General features: G+C 37.9%; 1 long non-coding RNA gene across 1 annotated transcript; it reads left to right on the top strand.

Annotated features, from left to right (window-relative positions):
• Window positions 1–17,942: 17,942 nt before the first annotated feature.
• Window positions 17,943–19,317, top strand: LOC110173775 (uncharacterized). The gene is made up of 3 exons (XR_008633150.1): window positions 17,943–18,018; window positions 18,572–18,721; window positions 19,160–19,317. It is a non-coding gene; the product is annotated as an uncharacterized LOC110173775 (long non-coding RNA).
• Window positions 19,318–20,961: the final 1,644 nt, after the last annotated feature.

Here is a 20,961-nt window from a genome sequence, read left to right as displayed (position 1 = left end):
AGCAAAGCAATACTGTTTCCATGGACACAAGGAGGTTCACGAAACCACCTTCAGACAAGTTCCTCAGTGCGCCTTCAAAGTGACATGTACCTTAAGCAAAATGGCATTGAATTGTTTGTGACGGTAAATGAGCAGTGCAGTAAATACATGTAGGACTGATAAAACTATAATTTATTCAGTTCACATGTTTCTATCTCATTCATGTTCTGTTTATTTCTGATAAGCTTGACTAGGACCTGTTTGAGGACCTTTGGGTCCTTTCAAAATCCTGGGTGAATACAATATTTTAATTAGTTCTTTATTTGGGAACAAAATTTCTCAATTAAAATTCAATCCCACATTTTCTCCTACACTTCTCCCCTGTGCTTTCTATTCCAGTTTACCTAAGTTTCAACTTAAAATTCATCAAAGTGATGAGTAAAATATTTTTATATCAGGTGAAAATGAAAAGGAAGAACATGATGAGGAAGGAATGCTGCATTCATGTGATCTCGGAAAACTCAGAAGATCCAATTTCGGACTTGGAAAAAGTGCCTAAAAATTCCGACTCGAAAAACTCATGAGGAAGTGTTGGACTCCAAGTTCCTGAGTTGGCATGTCATGACTCTGTTTGGGCCTGGAGGGCAGCATGGATACACACTGAGAGGGATTTTGTTTTGTATAACACAGATGGTTCTACTCTGCAAATAAAATATATTTAAGCCAAAATCAATTTTAATATTATCACTTAAAATTGCTGTATTTGATTTTTACTGTCTTAAAATATGAAAAACCAAACTAGTTAATTTTAAAACATTTGCAGTGCTCTGAATATTTTGCTTACTTCCCTAATGCATTTCATCCTATTTTTTTCCCATCACGTTTAAACCAACAAACATTAGCATCCCAAAAGCACACTTCCTGTTTTGAGGAGAATAAAATGCTCAAATGCAGACATTGGTCTCATTTTCATATTTTACAATATATCTATAATATCAATGGAAAAAAAGCTAATATACAGACCCTTTAATGTAATGCGATACAAATATGCATCCCGCACATAGAAGTCCTTTCTCAACAACAAGGATTTTAAATATAAATATATGTCTTATAGTGATCTTTCTGACAAGCACCGCCATTGTGTTTAGATTATGTTTTAATAATAGGATTCTGTTCTGAGTTCACATTTTAAACGTGTCCAGAAGAATTGACACAAAGACTGAAATATAAACTGACAAATAGAAAAATCACATTCGCAGCAGGTTTGTACAGTGTCTATGCAGAATAAGATACTATTTTGTTGTTTGTTACTTTAAAAAAATTGCAGCCTTTCTGTTTGATTGTGATTAATTTTCATGTTAAGGTCACATGGATGCAGTATTGAGATACAATGGACCTGGGTCACAGCTGTCACTTGGGTTGGTTCAAAAGCCTCACAGCTGGAGGTGAGACTGAGACTGGTTGGACTTGCTTAAAAACAAGTGTGGACAAAGGAGCAGAGATGAGAGACAGACATGTTTGTTATGTAGAGCATTTAAATCTCACGAGTGACTATGTTTTCTATTGCATTGTCCCTTAGAATTATAGGATTATCTATCTATCTATCAATATATTATACAGAATTTCAGCATATAGCATAATGGGACATCGTTTTTGCTCATATAAACCTAACAAAAAAAGTTACAATCCCCACAAAAATATAAGTTGATACAGTGTATAGAAGCAACAAAAACATAAAAAAATAAAAATAAAAATCAGACCCTATATTTCTAAGTGAGCAAAGAACTGAAATGTCTTCAATACATAATCATAGTTTGAACTTCCGTCCCCTCCTTACACTCTGTTGTTTCATTTTGTCAGACAATTTGTCTGCAGGCAATTTATTTAATTTTCTCAAGAATCCAGATTTTTCATTTGAAATCTCTTTTTTTCAGGCCGAAAGATTTTTATTTTTTTTTCAGATTTGAAAATCAGACATCTGTGGCAAACCTTGAGAAATCACAACTAAAGGTCCATTCCAGTGAGTGTTTACTTACTAAGCAAAATGAAAAATGGAAACAAAATGGATCAGAAACAAATTTGAAAGAAAAATCTCATATTAAGTATGAAACTACAGCATGACCATTGTTTATTGCCAATGTGTCCTTGGGCAACACACCTCTCCAACACAACTTGTATGAGAACATGAGGGTTGGTTTGGGACAGTTTGAGGGGCTGTAGGTGCAGATGCAGACCATACGCTGTGGATATATTTTGACCTGTATGACCTCAAGAGCAGAAGCTCTCTGTACTCAGGTAAGACACATTTATCTATTAATAAAAGGAACGTCTGTGTGTGTTTTTTTTGTTTGTTAGTCTGGCTGTTCCACGCATAACTCTCAAACTGTTCATGCGACTGATCTCAAATTTGGAGGGTGTCATCCTAATGTGACAGGCGTGTGCAGTGCCAAGTTGTATGTTGTTAGGGCAAAAAATGCCAAAGATCTGGTAAAATTAGTGACATATTTTAAATATAAACAACTTCACACCACAGGTCACATGACATCACAGGTCACATGACATCACAGGTCACATGACGCCACGGGTCACATGATCCATCCAGTCACATATGCTACGTTCAGACTGCAGCCTGTAATGACCCAAATCCGATTTTATGGCCCCTATGTGACCTGTATCTGATCTTTTAATGACAGATCCGATTTTTTCAAATGTGACCCAGGCCACTTGGATATGTGGTCCTGAAACTGATATATATCCGATCTTTTGACATGTGACTTCAGTCTGAACTGCCAAAGTGCATTCATCCAACCTACACGTTATCAACAAGCCACAAACATCACTATTCTGCACTGAAGTAGGCAAAAATTGTTAATGAACTCCGTGTCACTGAAGCGAAGCACACGTTCCTTTCAATGGATGTTGCTACCGCTGTCCCACAAAACGCCACGGCCAAAAACCTCGTCCTTCCCCTTATCAATCTCCTCCTAAAACAAGTAAGTTGTACATGTTCTTGCTCCGGTACAAGAGAAACTTTAAAATCGCCAGGTGCTCAATGCTTGCATCCATGTTTGGACAACTTCCGTAAACACAGAGCACGCTTGCTGCAGTTGACGTCATCATGTCCTCCACTGGGCATGCGGGACACTTTCGGGCCATTTAATGTTCACACCTGAGTTCACATACAAGTTGCATTTAATTGGAAATGTAAACGACCTCACAAAAACACCTGATTTCACAAAAAAATCAGAATTGAGCATTAAGCCCTGCAGTCTGAACGTAGCCGTACAGAAACATTCTATTGAAAAAACAAGTCACAGCTGGGGTTAACAACTTTTTCTGACATGTTAACACAAGTAATGAATGCAATTTGGCAGCAGATTTTGATTTATGGCACAGGAGACCTCAGGACGTCTACCTGTGATGTAACAATCTTGGGAAATTCAAAATCAGATATTTTTATGGGGCTTAGAGGGGGTGAACTCATCAAACAAGCGTGAATAAAGCAAAATGCAACTCCAGGTATGTTTTTCAAGAAGGTTATAACTTTATATGTTATAGCATAGTTAAAAGCTCAAGAAAGTGATTTTTGCATAATGTTCTTCAATATGTAGCAAGTAATATAAAGCCAGACAAATTTCACTCTATACAAAGGAGCCATAATGAAGAATTGTCAGTAGGAGAATGAACTCTATATGTGTTTTTTCACATCCTGACCCAGTTCTTACATTATAGTTTGCATCATTATCTTCCAACGCGCTTATTCACTCACATCAAAGCGCCATGGCAAAGCGCTAGGCAGCCATTAGAGGAAACAAGTTTGAGGAAATTGACGATAATGCATTCATTATTTAACGCCAATGTGATTAGTTGCAGGATGAAATATGACAGAGCAAACTAATTACAACGCAGAGTTTTTTTTTTTTTTTTTCATAGCACAAAATAGTCTGTTTTTCTATGCAGGTTTGAAAATGTATTTGGATTTGCAGCTCTGTGCTCGCTCAGGAAAATTCATTACCCGGACAGAGATACAATGGCGGTATTGTGTCGGTCAACAAAAGTTCAAAATTGAAAGAGGGTGCAAAGTAAATAGGGAAGGAGACATGAAAGAGTCGAAATCAAAGGCGCTGTGGGCAAGGCTGATGTCTTATGGGTTAGCAGACACACACACACACCACAGGTACAGTATGGGCACATGACATTTAGATGGTATTTTCACATAAGATGAGGTTTTTTGTTGAAATAGTGTACGCGTTGAAGTTTACGAGCTCGAAAAGTCAGCAGTAATCACGTTTTATAGATGATTGACTTGGGTAGGAGTAGCTAATACAAAATGAACAATAGACACTGTATGGTGGGTTTGTGTTCAGCCACTGTGGTGCAGATACTGTGTGTACTGGCACACTTTAGCTACATTGTCTTTTCCCGTCTGTTACAAGTGGAAGGGGGCCAAATGTTAACTGAAAAAATCTGCATGTGACTGGTTTGCCGAGATAACCCTAAAAAAGATCTACAACAGTACAAAACATGTCTTTATTTTATTTTTATTACTTTACTTTTTGAGGACTTTTGCCCATTTGAAATGAATTGTTAAAAGGTCCTACCTGACGTGAAACTGACTGACTCTTGGGAGATTTTAGTCAAGGTGTAATCTTGCTACCTCACCAAAAACATACCTGGAGTTGTGTTTTGTTTCATTCACACATGTTTGAGTAACCCTTTATTATTAGTCTGTTTACATCTGTAAAGCTCAAAATACTCAGTAGAGATTGTCGATTGTAGGGCTGAAATTATCCAAATTATTCTAGTGAAGGTGTATGGAGTTTAAAAACACAGTGTAGCAAACAAAGCAAAACTACAGGTAGATTTTTGATGAGGAAACAACATTATAACTTAGATTAAAAATAAAATGTGTAATATGGGCTCTTTAATCTCAATAGAATGAGTTGTTTTCACTCTGATACCCATGGATATATGCAGTAGTGGCAACACTAGAGGAAGCATATACAAAAAAACCCATAACAAAACATAACTGACAATTATTATATGCTTTTATTTGTGGGAAACTTGCTGTCACATCAGCACAAATTGAGGCCCTTGAGTTGAAAGTTGATTAAATCTTCTTTTAAGGTAAAACTGAAAACTGAAATGGCAAAATAATGCTATAGAGTATTTTTGCATACATTATATTAAACTAAGACCCTTAGCCTGATTCATCAGCTTGTTTCACCTCGTGGAAACCGTCTGATTTGTTCGCTTAACAGTAGGCAGGTATTTTTTTATTTAACCAATCGCTGCTATTTGGTCGTGTCATATGTAATGCGCCAAATCCCATAGGAAGAAAGGCAATAATGTCTTTCTCCTTCATAAAATTCACCAAGCATTCTCTTTGTTCTGGCTTTAAATCCTTGATCTTGGGAATTGTTGCAAACACAGAATGTATGGCTTTGTCTACATCCATCTTGACCGCTTTGTTTACTGTTGTGCTGTACTACAAAAGGGACCCAGACAGGCGCTTGAGTTTGACGTCATGGCTTCACAGCTCTTCGCTGATTGGCCAGTGCATGATCTACAATTTACGTGATCTGATGTCATAACAGTAAACATGAGTAGTATTGAGTAAATAAAATATATGAAAACAGATAACATATAATTAAAATGCTGTATAACTTAAAATATTATCAAAAAATAACAAAAAACTAATAAATGTACATGTATTTGAGATATATGGTTGTTTTGTTTTGTTTTATTCTGTATCTCAAAAAGTAAACAATGTAAAATATATGTTAATGATTAAAAAGGTAGGAGTATTAGAACTGCTGTTTATCATCTTTACATCCACTCCTGCCTGACGTCACAAAAGCTGATCCTAGCCCAGGTGATGTCATACATGCATTTTCGCTGCTATTATTACACCTCATTTATAATCCCTGTCATTTACCTGATTCTGGGTTTTTAATTTCCAACCCAGTTAGATCTGAATGAGGTATGAGTGGGACTTTTTGAGATACAAACTGGATTCAGGCAGTTCTGTCCAATTTCCTCTAGAGCAGGTGTGATATGGGAAATGCCTTATTATAACACATACACATACAGTATTAGGCACTTCACTGTTCTAATGTGGTTTTCTCTTCTATCACAGGCCTGATATTCAAAGCTTCTGATCCCACCCATAAGTTTACTAAATTAACCATCTTAAATCTTATGAATTTGATCTATGAATATATTTTAGACAATGGAGGAATTAAGGAGTATTGTCACATAAAGCTTGAATTGTAAAAACAGCCATTTTTGGAGTTAATATTATTATTAGGGCTGAAGCACAAATATGTGAGGGGAAGAGTCAGCAACTTGTCTGCTCGCACTAGTGTGAGAGCTCTGTGACTGATGAATTTGAATTTAGTGAGGTCTAATTTTGGGGGTTTCAGTAGGGCCACCTCAAAAGTAAATTTTACATTGTTGTAATGGGACCTTGAGCAGGAAAAATTTAAATGAAGATAAATGAAACTTAGCATAAAAAATGGATGATGCCAGGTAGAAAATTATATTATGGTCCTGTCCTTTACCCAACACAAAGTCAGCCATACTGGATCAGACCACACATCATCGCCTACTGACACCTTAACTAGAATCTTGTTATGTTAATGTTATGTTAAAAGTATTGTCAGATCTGGATGAATACAATGGTGCGCACGTTCACACATGTGAGCTGGACGTATTTATTTTGTTTATTTAAGGAAAAAATTTTAACTCTCAGAAAGGTTGTGATTCAAAGAAGAAGCAAAGTGTCTTTTTTTCATATGTATTTATTTTTTTTGTGTGTTTTCTATTTTTTTCTTTTTGTTGAAGTTGATGACTTTGCTGTTCCCTTCTTCCATGTAGATTGTAGATCCATATAGGGTGCTAAACCTTATAATGACCCACCATCTGTTACGCCGTCTGAATCTCCATCAAGTCATCAGTGTGTAACTTAAACTACAGGAATGAAGCATGCAGCCATCATTTAGTGTGTCCAGGAGATCGAGCCAGCCACTTTGACCAACCCCATCCCCTTTTCAACCACTTAAATTAGAACTCCAGGTGACAGGAGCTCAGTTGGTAAAGAAGTACAAATAGAAAAATGGCCTGGATCAAAAGACTCTACTTTCCATGGCAGGGTGGCGAAAGTTAACTCCACAGATGAAGCCATACAAAGTGGCAAGGGCCAAAAGATTTAACTGGAGCAACACTATGGCAATTATACAAAGAAACTTTAACGAAAATGCCGATCGCACCCATCTACCAAAAAAACAAACTGCAAACAAAATCCATCTTGCTAAGAACACCAAAAAGCATCCTTTAAAGCATACTGTAAATTTTGCAGCATAAACACAAAAGCAGAACGCAGTCAGTTTGAAAAAGTCCCAAAATGGAAGACTTATCCAGAACATTAGCCATTGCAAAGTCACGAAAATATAAATTCCCATATTGATCCGATTATATGTGTCCACAAGAGGTGCTGCAGGTTTCTTGTTCTGTTCAGGTTCTTGTTGAGTTCTTTGGACAAATAGTGACATATCTAAATTGTGTTCACCATTTTCATTTTGTAACTTGTCTTGCAAATTCAGTCTAGCAAATTTTTCAAGACAATCACCGATTTTTTCACTTATCACAAATCTCAGGTCTTCTGGTTCTAACCAATCTAGCCCATGATCGCCAGCCATTCTAGGTGTTTCTAGGTCGCTCAGAAATTGTGGCATCTCGAGACTGGATTTCTTCATTTTTTCTGCAGAACTGCGAATATCTGATTTCTTTCCAATTTCAGGTAGAGACCACATGGTTTTGAAACGTCTGAGATTTGGGGTTATTGGTCGTTTTCTGTCCATTACTACAATATATTTCTTACAGTACAGAGAAACAGTAGATATACTATTATATCAGTTTTTGTAGCGGTAGAAGCAGTAACTATAGTGTTTACCGTCGCGTCTGAAATGTAAAGAGACATCGAAAGCTGGTGCACCTATACAAACTCTGGTGGTGACATCATAAAGCGCAATGACATCATAAAGCTTTGATCTTATTTCTGTGGCTTTCATCATGTAGTTCTATGGCAGCATTCTACAGCAGTCACATGACTTTGAAGTGATGATGTCATCACTGCTGAACAAATAGAATTCCAGCAGTGATGATGTCATCACTGTTGAGCCAATAGAATTCCAGCCTCTTCACAGCTGTGTCCAAATGTGCGAATGTCCGTATTTCCACCCTAGTCCTTAACTCCTCATTCATTATATAGGCCTGCACTCTCGAGAGCAGTAAGGGTATTTTTCGCACTATAAGTTACACTTTTTTCATGGTTTGGTTGGTCCTGTGACTTATACTCCGGTGCGACTTATATATTAAAGTTTTTTGTGTCTTGTGTCAGTATCTATTATAGTATCCTATTACTCCTGTACCACTGTCACTTGGTGCTCTAGTGGACATGTCTCCAGCAGAAAGAACTGTTGTCCTGTCTGTAACACGTCAGTCGATTGCACCATTACTTCTGTACCACTGCAAACATATTAAGACAACTGAGAAGACTCAACACAAATGCCCCCAAAAAGAAAATCATATTTTGCAGATTACAAGCTGCAAGTAATATGTAGCTCAAAATGGTAATCAAGCAGCAGAAAGAAAGTTTGGAGTGAGTGAGAAACTTCATTGGATGGATCAACAAAGCATGGACTTCAGTGACAACTGAAACCATCCTGTCAGGATTCAGAAAGGCTGAAATAATTCTATTTGAAACTGATGCTGAGTCTGACTACCACTACCACTGACTACCACTTTTCCAATGCAGCGCAGGGTTTCTCACTGTCCGCGGCCATAGACTTCTATAGGTCACAGTCTGTGACCCAACACAGAGGACGAAATAATGACCTGAAAGAAATATCTTCCCTCAGACAAAGCACAGGAGCCAGGTGCTTGTTTTTGCAATTCAGACACTCACAACAAAAAGTCTATGCTAGACAACTTAAGAAAGACTAGCAATGACCTGTTTGAATGGCTAGAGCTGGATTTGCTATTTCTAGTGAATGAGGAGAATACTTCAAATTCATTAGAAAGAACAGAAAACTCCATTAACCCAATTCGAGCCATTGGATGAGTTTTTAGGCCTGTTGTAACTTTTATTCCAAAAGCGATTTGTTCTTTTGGTAGATTCGTGCATTCTGCATTTTGGTTTAATGCCGTTCGTAAAATTGGCATGGTGTTGCTCCATTTAATCATTTGGGCCCTTGTCACTTTGGCTGGCATCATCTATCCATTTTACACCCACCAGAGATACATAGTCCAAATTTACGTAGAACTTGTTTTTTAAACGCAGTCTGTGCTGACTTCCACGTAGGACTAAAACGTAGACTTTACTGATCCACAAGGGAAATTATTTGGAATTTTTTGGATAGAACTGGAGTTTAAAGTCCTAATTTACGTGCTTGAAAAGCACGTAAATTAATCTTGCTACCTCACCAAAAACATACCTGGAGTTGTGTTTTGTTTAATTCACACATGTTGTGTTTTGTTTAATTCACACATGTTTGAGTAACCCTTTATTATTAGTCTGTTTACATCTGTAAAGCTCAAAATACTCAGTAGAGATTGTGGATTGTAGGGCTGAAATTATCCAAATTATTCTAGTGAAGGTGTATGGAGTTTAAAAACACAGTGTAGCAAACAAAGCAAAACTCCAAGTAGTTTTTTGATGAGGAAACAACATTATAACTTAGATTTAAAATAAAATGTGTAATATGGGCTCTTTAATCTCAATAGAATGAGTTGTTTTCACTCTGATACCCATGGATATATGCAGTAGTGGCAACACTAGAGGAAGCATATACAAAAAAAAACATAACAAAACATAACTGACAATTATTATATGCTATTATTTGTGGGAAACTTGCTGTCACATCAGTACAAATTGAGGCCCTTGAGTTGAAAGTTGATTAAATCTTCTTTTAAGGTAAAACTGAAAACTGAAATGGCAAAATAATGCTATAGAGTATTTTTACATACATTATATTAAACTAAGACCCTTAGCCTGATTCATCAGCTTGTTTCACTTCGTGGAAACCGTCTGATTTGTTCGCTTAACAGTAGGCGGGTATTTTTTTATTTAACCAATCGCTGCTATTTGGTCGTGTCATATGTAATGCGCCAAATCCCATAGGAAGAAAGGCAATAATGTCTTTCTCCTTCATAAAATTCACCAAGCATTCTCTTTGTTCTGGCTTTAAATCCTTGATCTTGGGAATTGTTGCAAACACAGAATGTATGGCTTTGTCTACATCCATCTTGACGCTTTGTTTACTGTTGTGCTGTACTACAAAAGGGACCCAGACAGGCGCTTGAGTTTGACGTCATGGCTTCACAGCTCTTCGCTGATTGGCCAGTGCATGATCTACAATTTACGTGATCTGATGTCATAACAGTAAACATGAGTAGTATTGAGTAAATAAAATATATGAAAACAGATAACATATAATTAAAATGCTGTATAACTTAAAATATTATCAAAAAATAACAAAAAACTAATAAATGTACATGTATTTGAGATATATGGTTGTTTTGTTTTGTTTTATTCTGTATCTCAAAAAGTAAACAATGTAAAATATATGTTAATGATTAAAAAGGTAGGAGTATTAGAACTGCTGTTTATCATCTTTACATCCACTCCTGCCTGACGTCACAAAAGCTGATCCTAGCCCAGGTGATGTCATACATGCATTTTCGCTGCTATTATTACACCTCATTTATAATCCCTGTCATTTACCTGATTCTGGGTTTTTAATTTCCAACCCAGTTAGATCTGAATGAGGTATGAGTGGGACTTTTTGAGATACAAACTGGATTCAGGCAGTTCTGTCCAATTTCCTCTAGAGCAGGTGTGATATGGGAAATGCCTTATTATAACACATACACATACAGTATTAGGCACTTCACTGTTCTAATGTGGTTTTCTCTTCTATCACAGGCCTGATATTCAAAGCTTCTGATTCCACCCATAAGTTTACTAAATTAACCATCTTAAATCTTATGAATTTGATCTATGAATATATTTTAGACAATGGAGGAATTAAGGAGTATTGTCACATAAAGTTTGAATTGTAAAAACAGCCATTTTTGGAGTTAATATTATTATTAGGGCTGAAGCACAAATATGTGAGGGGAAGAGTCAGCAACTTGTCTGCTCGCACTAGTGTGAGAGCTCTGTGACTGATGAATTTGAATTTAGTGAGGTCTTTCATCATGTAGTTCTATGGCAGCATTCTACAGCAGTCACATGACTTTGAAGTGATGATGTCATCACTGCTGAACAAATAGAATTCCAGCCTCTTCACAGCTGTGTCCAAATGTGCGAATGTCCGTATTTCCACCCGAGTCCTTAACTCCTCATTCATTATATAGGCCTGCACTCTCGAGAGCAGTAAGGGTATTTTTCACACTATAAGTTACACTTTTTTCATGGTTTGGTTGGTCCTGTGACTTATACTCCGGTGCGACTTATATATTAAAGTTTTTTGTGTCTTGTGTCAGTATCTATTAAAGTATCCTATTACTCCTGTACCACTGTCACTTGGTGCTCTAGTAGACATGTCTCCAGCAGAAAGAACTGTTGTCCTGTCTGTAACACGTCAGTCGATTGCACCATTACTTCTGTACCACTGCAAACATATTAAGACAACTGAGAAGACTCAACACAAATGCCCCCAAAAAGAAAATCATATTTTGCAGATTACAAGCTGCAAGTAATATGTCAAAATGGTAATCGAGCAGCAGAAAGAAAGTTTGGAGTGAGTGAGAAACTTCATTGGATGGATCAACAAAGCATGGACTTCAGTGACAACTGAAACCATCCTGTCAGGATTCAGAAAGGCTGAAATAATTCTATTTGAAAATGATGCTGAGTCTGACTACCACTACCACTGACTACCACTTTTCCAATGCAGCGCAGGGTCTCTCACTGTCCGCGACCATAGACTTCTATAGGTCACAGTCTGTGACCCAACACAGAGGACGAAATAATGACCTGAAAGAAATATCTTCCCTCAGACAAAGCACAGGAGCCAGGCTTTGGTTTAATGAAGCACTGGGACTGTTTTAACATCAACTGAGAAAACAGAAGGTGCTTGTTTTTGCAATTCAGACACTCACAACAAAAAGTCAGTGCTAGACAACTTAAGAAAGACTAGCAATGACCTGTTTGAATGGCTAGAGCTGGATTTGCTATTTCTAGTGAATGAGGAGAATACTTCAAATTCATTAGAAAAACTCCATTAACCCAATTCGAGCCATTGGATGAGTTTTTAGGCCTGTGTAACTTTTATTCCAAAAGCGATTTGTTCTTTTGTTAGATTCGTGCATTCTGCATTTTGGTTTAATGCCGTTCGTAAAATTGGCATGGTGTTGCTCCATTTAATCATTTGGGCCCTTGTCACTTTGGCTGGCATCATCTATCCATTTTACACCCACCAGAGATACATAGTCCAAATGTACGTAGAACTTGTTTTTCAAACCCAGTCTGTGCTGACTTCCATGTAGGACTAAAACGTAGACTTTACTGATCCACAGGGGAAATTATTTGGAATTTTTTGTATAGAACTGGAGTTTAAAGTCCTAATTTACGTGCTTGAAAAGGGGATAGGATTAGTCAAAGTGGCTGGCTCGATCTCCTGGACAAACTAGCTGATGGCTTCACTTCATTCCTCTAGTTTTAAGTTACACACTGACTGAGACTAATGACTTGATGGAGATTCAGACGATATAACAGATGGTAGGTCATTATCAGGTTCTGGATCCTATATGGATCTACAATCTACATAGAAGAAGAAGGCAGCAGCAAAGTTATCAACTTCAACAAAAAGAAAAGTAAATATATTTGAGGAAAAAAAACAATCTTGTTATTCTGTATATTATTCTCGTTAGGTACACCACCCGCTTGTAGCGATGAAGATGTTCTTTAGGGTCTGACAACAAATATGAGAAGGTGACAGTGACTCATCAGGACATATGGGATCTAAAGTTGATATAATAATTTACATAAGTCTCAAGGCGTGGTCTTAACAAGCTCTTAATGAAGCAGACATTCTGAAAGCATAAAGTTCCTGTAACTTTTGCAAACATCATCAGATTCAGAGTGACCCAATGTAGCGTTACGTAATAATATATGAATTAAACTTCCATCTGTAACTTAACTCCCCTTGCAGAGTTATAATGGGATGGAGCCATTTATGTCAAGGTTTTAAGCCCTTTCATGGTTACAATTTGAATTATTATTATTTATTTTGGGGGCATTTTTGTTTGTGCAACATCCATCATTGAAATAGCCAAATATATAGTCATTGTGAATACTGGTTTACCAAAAAAAAAATAAATAATAATTAAAAAAAAAAGTCTTGTAGAAGAAGTCTTATATACTGGTCCTTTGCAAAAGCTAATACTAATAATACTAAATTTACGTCTGTGTGAACTGAACAAAAGTTTTTTGATTGAAAAACACAAACAAACAAAACTTCACTTGACAGAATAAAATTTTTCTTTTGCTATCAATACTATATTAAACTATTAACTAAAGATGTGCTGTGTAACTTTTCTGAAGGGCATCTGCCATCTGCTTTATGTTTTTGTTCTTGCTTTGCTTGGAATGCTTAAAATAAATAAATAAAAACAATTGAAAAACAGATATTCTCAGTGTGTCTCCACAAATCTGGCCCCCCTACCCCAGAAAAATTACATAGTGCAACTTTAATAGTTCAGCCATAGTTTGCCTAAGTAGCTTGTTTTTCACCTTGAGCACTGTCATGATATTCTTCTTAAAGTATTTTTTAGACTCTCCAGCCATTCATGTGTCAATTCTCATTCAGATCTTTACCCACTTTACAAAATGAGCCCTATTTTGAGTCAGGGAGTGTACAAAGAAGGGCGTCTCACAAACAATCTCCTTGAGTCGTCTGATTGGGCCCTCGAATCAATGTGTCTGTGGGCTGATAATGGCTGAGGTAAACAGCACACAACATGAGCGTTCACGCATTTCTTCACCTGCAGTCCCATACAGAAAGCCTCTCTCTACTACAACTATGATTGGACTCAAGCCATGCCCTGGTTGTCCTCAGTGTCTCTGTAGAAATGGAGAAAAAGACAAGGCTGTAGCACTTTTGGGTTTCTTGTGGCTCCAATTCTCCAATCCTAACTCCACAATTTTACTCCAATAACCTGGTGAGCTACAGACCGAGGCACAATTTCTTATACTGCAGGATTACACAGGTTTAGAGGTTCGGATTCTGGCATTTATGTTTTATTAGTGCAGTTTGTGTGATGTTCTAAAGTAATTTTGTTGTTATTTTATATGGCAATGACAATAAAAGAATTGAATTGAATAAAGTAGAGCTATTTAAAGTCATACAGTGGAACATTCCAGCCAGACCAATGACATATCCATAGAAACAAGCAGGTGACAGACCCCCAAACAAAAAGTTACATAGTTCACCACTCATTTTCAGGCTTCTTCATTTCTGACAGGATTCTGTAAGTCACTGTTGTAGCGTAGTTCAATGGACTTATCTAATAATAATAAGACATGGCGAAGCTACTTGGATGGAATTAAATTTGGAGAACTGAGCCCTTGAATAAATGCAACTGAGGGATTATACAGTAGGGGTGTAAGAATAACCGAAATATCCTGATATTGTATTGTCAAAGTTCTCACAATAATATCGTGAACCATCATAATGTATTGAATTACAAGTCTCCTTGGCTTAAATTAAGATTTATGGTGCAGCAACAGCTAAAAAAAAAGACAGAGGGAACTACATAGACCATGATCCTTTGCTCCATTTCAATGTAGACTACATGAACAAATAAGCACTAAGCACTTTTAAGTCTTAGTTCTTTGGGTTAAGTCTTGTCAAAGCATTTTAAGAGGAAAAAGTAGCATATTAACAGTTTTAGCTGTTTAGCCTCCACAAAATATTGCAATAAATATCGTACTGTGAGATGTATATCGTGAAAATATCATCCCGAGAGATTTAGATATTGTTACATCCCTAATTGTGAGCCTCCCAAACCATATCGTGAGCTTTCCCATGATATCGCAATAAATACCGTGAGGTTCACACCGTGACAATATCATATCGTGAGACTTGGATATCATTACACCCCATAATACAGACATCTTTGTTGCATACAGTATACTATAAACTTCTAAACCTCTAAAAAGGTCAACGTTAATCACAGTGAAACGCTAAAGTAAGGAGGTTAGTTTTAAGAGCTGATTTAACCACCTCTTCTACACCATTATTGGTCACCTCTTGGACAATATGGTACATTTAACAACTTTGTTCTGCAATATGGCATTTAATTAATCTCTATCTCAATTTCATTTCACTCCAGCGATTAGGTCAGGAATCGGAATACACTAGACAATTTGCAAGAACCCTGGAATTTGTAGACCACACACCGGCCAATCAGAGAAAAACTGTGAAGCCGCGACATCAAACTCAATCACCTGTCTGGGTCCCTTTTGTGGTACAGCACAACAGTTAACAAAGCGGTCGAGATGGATGTAGACAAAGCCATACATTCTGTGTTGACAACAATTCCCGAGTTTGAGGATTTAACCCACTGACGCCGGATGCTGCGCAGCGCAGCGCTGAGTCCCCTGTCGATGTTCCGGATTGTCTGGCAATCAGCGTAACTGGAAAAGGCGGGGCCACACCTGGAAGCATGGAGGGCGTGTCCTCCTCTCGCTTCCATTCACTCCTATAGAGAGACGCAAAACTGCCGGAGCTGTATTGTCACGTTAAACCTTCTTTATCGTGGCATATTATTTCTCCATTGAAAAATAATCCAAATGTATCCCGAACATTTTCCCATCAAGACCTGGTTTGAAGTAACAAACGTTGCTCTTTACTGCCAGCATGAACATGCTCAACCACTTGATCTGGTCGCTGTTCCAGACGCTCCTATAACAGGTGCCATATCGCTATGTCGTGTAACAAATAAACATGGTCAAACACAAATGTTGTCCGTGTCTTCACTGTCATTGTCACTGTCAGCATTTTTGTGTTTGACCATGTGTTTGAGAATGTTTGGTTAATCTTATGAAGGGGAAAGACATTATTGCTCTTCTTCCTACAGGATTTGGCGCATTACGTACGTCACAACCAAAAAGCAGCGATTGGTTGAATAAAAAAGTACCCACCTACCGTTGAGCGAACAAATTCTAATGCTGTGAGGTCAGTCAGTTTCCACGAAGTGAAACTGTCTGATGAACCAGGCTAGGTGACATTACCAGCCCAGGTCACAAATCAGATCTGTGGAGAGGCGAACCAACGCAGTTAGTATGCATGTTTTCATAGTCTTGTTTTCTAAGTAATTCAAACAACTGTAATTTAACAGATGCAAAGTATATAGGTTTAGTGCCATACAATGAAACATTACAGCAATAACATCAGGAGACAAGCAGGTGATAGACCCTCCATCAGGAAAATTACACAGTGCACCTTTAATAAAATTAGTTGAGCCATCACTTTTGATAACACGTGCTTACAAATATAAACATATCTAGCTTGCGTTTAAAAGGATTGCTAGAACTAAATACTTTTAAAAAGACTGGTCAGCTCTGGTCAGTTCAGAATGGGTGGGGTTTTGCCAGAGAATCGTGCATCAAGTGTTTTCAGTCATCTAAAAACAAGAAAATAGAATTCAATTTTCCTCTCAGCAAGGTATAGTCATGCTCAAATTCCATGAACAAGGACCCCCCTAACTGCTGTATTCTTTTTGTTTTCTCAGCCTATTGTACTCTCACCAACAACACTGTATCTTCCAAAACGAAAACAGTAGCATCCTTAAAGCAATGACTACCTTTTTCATATTCACGTTTTTATCCATAATTTGCTGCTGCCCTTGAAGAGATTTCTGAGGGAGGTATGGGACTGCAGTCTGAAAGGCCTCTCCGCTTGTATCTCCGGGTCGATATCGCTACTATTTTCACAGAATAGTGTGAGGAGGCTTGCTTTCAGGCCTCTGCTGGTTCAAAAGCTCCATCCTGTGGGACAGTCTCCTACCTGCTCAAAGCAATCTATCCTCTGCATTGATTACTGACAATTCAGAAAGTGGAGAGGCAATGGGGCCGCTGCATTTGTGTTGACAGGGAAGCAAGCATCATATTAACAAAAGATATTGACTTGGGGGTAGTTGATATACACATCACAACAGGTTGCTGAAGGTGATTGAAGATAATACAACAATAATGCAATTCATTCACAGTAGGTGTCTCTGTTAGCTGGATTATAATCCGATAAAAGTGCAAGGTAAAACTGCAAAAGTAGGAAGTACTTAAATTTATCTTAACTTGTTCATAGCTCTCACAAAATTTTTGGTATATCAGGAAAATCTGTTTGCAGATGGTATTTGGCTCTTTCTTTCTTTCAGGTTTGTTATAAATCAGGGGTTTTCAAATTGGGTGAATGTGAGCCTCCCCTTAGACCAGGACTAAACCAGGACTAAACCAGGTCTAAACCAGTTTTAAACCAGGATTAATCTTAGACTTGAAAGAGAGAGAGGAGAGCGGCAAGGCCGCGGTGGAGGGTGTCCGCAAAGCACGATCTAGTGACGGCTACACTTATCTTTGTAGGGCATGGACCTATGCGCACCTCTGGGCCTGTCTCGACACTCTGTCCTGGTTTAGCAATGTTTTATTCCTGGTTTAGTCCTGGTTTAGTCCTCCTCGTTCAGTCCTGGGATCAGTCCTGGGCTGTGTCCCAATTCATGGTTTTAAGGCTGGTTTTAAGGCCGCATACGTCACTTCTGGTGAAACAAGGCCTGTCACGTTTCTTTTTTATGTAATGCAGCCTTCAAATGCAGCCCTCGTTTCCATGGAGATGGGGCTGCGAACGGCGGACACATTCGAGTATTCTTCCCAGCCTTCAGTATCCCAGCATGCACCTCGCGGCGGCAGTCAGATGTTCGAAAACACGGAGCGAAAACACGCAGCAAAAAACCTGTCCGGAGAGCGGAGAAAAACATGTGAGTAACATTTTTAACTTTAGGAAATCATTACTAACGCAACTGTAAACGTAAAATACGACCATAACTCCCACAAAACTGTCAAATAAGTTTGTTTTTAACTGCGTGATACGCGGAGTTTAGAGCTAAAGTTTGCCTAGTAATGTGCAGCTAATGCGATGAAAAGTCCGCTCAAACTTTCATATTTGGACAGATTTCTATCAAACACTAATCATGTTTTTACTGTTTATTTCTTACATTCAACTGAAAAGACAGAGTCTGACTCTATCAAAGCTCATATTTACTTGTAAATCACATAATATAAGCCTCCAACGTGTGCATTTCATTCAGGGAATACATTATATGCGTTTACAAACATGCACGGATTGTTAAAGTGAAGAGTAAATAATTCTGCCTGGACAGGTCAGATTTATGATGGACATGAAGGCTCGTTTAACAGATTTGTGCAGACACTGGTGTAGATACGACCTGACTGTGTCTGTTCGGTCTGTCACATCTAATGTTACAACAATGAGAAATCTGTTTTACATGATTTTTCTTTTCTCATCTGCAGCCTCCAGTATGAGGACACAGCACACTGCAGGGGCCACAGAACTGTTGGCTGACAAGATGCTTGTGATTCATAAAATGGGTCAAATGCAGATGACAAAGTAAAGCCAACACTGAGCTGGAGGTGCTGACCCAGACTCCTGCCAACAATTAGGTATGGGGCATGTTACATTGAAAACTCTACTAATAAAAAGAGCTGCAAATGAATCATGCTCATGTTGAAATTATGATTTAAATTGTGAAAATACACATTTCTCACATGTGTGGGATTCCTCTATTCATTTAGCTGTTTCAGATATAAACTGCTTTTGAATCTGAATGTACATCAAAGTTTAAGTTCAACATTAAAAAAAAGTTTATTGTCAATTCTTCATACGAAAAACATATAAAGAATCAAAATTGTTTTTCTCACTCCCTTGCGTATAAATAAATAATAATAAATGTCATTAGTGCGGGTGGAGTCCAGGTGTTCTTTGGGGATGCATGCTCTGTGAAACTTATTTTCCTCTAATAGTTTTGTAGTGTTCTTAATGTGTATGTGTCATTAAAGGTTTTCACTCTGCAGGACAGAACTCTGCTCTTCCTCCTCCAGAAGACAAGAGATACATCAGACTGAGTGGTCCAAGTCCACTGTCCATGTCTCCAATGTCCATGTCCAGAGTCTCTGAGGAGGAGGTCCAGAGTCTCATATGATCTGAACAAGTGTGTGAGACAGAAATGAAAACATCTGTTCATAAATTTTTCTGAATGTTTTTCAGTCTGTACTGGCATTTGATTTATGGTGAAATGTGCCGTTTATTTGGTGTCTCTTTTGATAGTAACTAATTACATGTACTATAAGAATGTACTACTGTACTGCAGATAAGCTGTGGTATTCCACATGATCATATCTGGCAAAGATAATTTGTTCATTTTTGATTGTCACTTGCTTCAGCAAAGAGGGAACACAATGAGATTTACTGACATACAGCTGTTTGTACTAAACTGTTAATGCAGTGTGTGTGTAATGGGTTTAATATTTGACTTCATATTATGATAAAGTATTTCCAGAAGTTCCTTGGATTGTTTAATAAACCATCTTTTCTCAGGAGAGATGTCTTTCTTTCTTTACAAACTGACTATATAAATGTAATCCCTGGTCAATATAAAAATCCTTAATAATGATAATATTTAGTAATGCATATCACATCAGTTTTATTTTTTTTTTTTTATTTTAAGATAATTTAATCTATTTAAGACGTATCCCTTAAATATAGCCGTTTTGTTTTGCAAAAGTTAAACATACATTTTCGTTTTTGGCCATAAGATTTGGATGCGAATTATTAAAATAATTTGGTCACAAAATCCGACAGTTTGATGACCTGTGCGTGTTCTTTTTACTGATCCGTGTGCGTAATCTGCGCGGAGCGTGTTAGCATTAGCATTAGCGGTCTAGATCTGTCCCATTTCCACAACGGCCTGGCGTCCGCGGAGGCCAGTTCAAGGGCTGCAGCCTTCGCGGCTGTTACGACCCAGCTCGTTTGGGGTGAGGGAAGTAACAAAAATAAAACCAAGATGTAAAATGGAATAAATTAAGTAATGTTTAATTAACAGGAATGTAAAGGTAAATTAACAAAACACTAAAAAAATACAGAAAACCTAAACTAAGAAACAGAACAACAGAATAAACAGAGTTTTGTGCCAGAAAAGGGGTCACGCAGGCTTACACAAAAACAAGTGGTAAAACTTAGGGACACACACTAAACTAAAACACAAGTTCCCCAAATTAAACCACATAAGCCCACAAACAGAATCGAGTGACCAAATCAAAAAAAAGGCACAAAACAGAACTAGACTAACACACAAACACAAAACCAAAATGGCAAACTGGCCACCAAGGCCAGCAGCCCCGAACAGGTGCTGGCAATCTCCTTAAATAGGGGGAGGTGGCTGCAGGTGAGGTGGGCGTGGACTTGCCCCACCAATCACAGACTAGGGCTCGTACAGCAGGAATCAAGAGAACTCTGCAGAAATATTAGAACTAAGGCCTGGGGCCGTAACAGCGGCCGATGAAGGACCCAGCCTTCACAGCCTTCGGAGGCTGCAGCCCTTTGAATTGGGACACAGCCCTGGTTTAGTCCGCGTGAGTCTGCCTCCCCAGTGCTTCTTTGGCGCCCCCAGGGGAGGCAGGCCTCACCTATTGAAAACCACTGTTATAAATAAAATACTTAAAGGGTGTAACTTTCTGGAGGTAGCACATCACCTGCATGGTTCTATGGAAATAAAAAGTTTAACTGTAAGTCATTAAGAGGCTCATTTCAAGGCCAAATAAGAGTGACGTTTGTGGAGATGCAAGCCTACTGACAGCAAGGACACATGTGACAAATAAAACTCAATATATTTTAGTATATTTTG

The sequence above is a fragment of the Boleophthalmus pectinirostris genome, unplaced genomic scaffold, assembly GCF_026225935.1.
Source record: "Boleophthalmus pectinirostris isolate CB_2022bp ecotype Guang Dong unplaced genomic scaffold, ASM2622593v1 HiC_scaffold_3, whole genome shotgun sequence".
NCBI classification, from domain to species: Eukaryota; Metazoa; Chordata; class Actinopteri; order Gobiiformes; family Gobiidae; genus Boleophthalmus; species Boleophthalmus pectinirostris.
The sequence above is the reverse complement of the archived record's forward strand: the minus strand, read 5'-3'. Positions and strand labels throughout refer to the sequence as shown.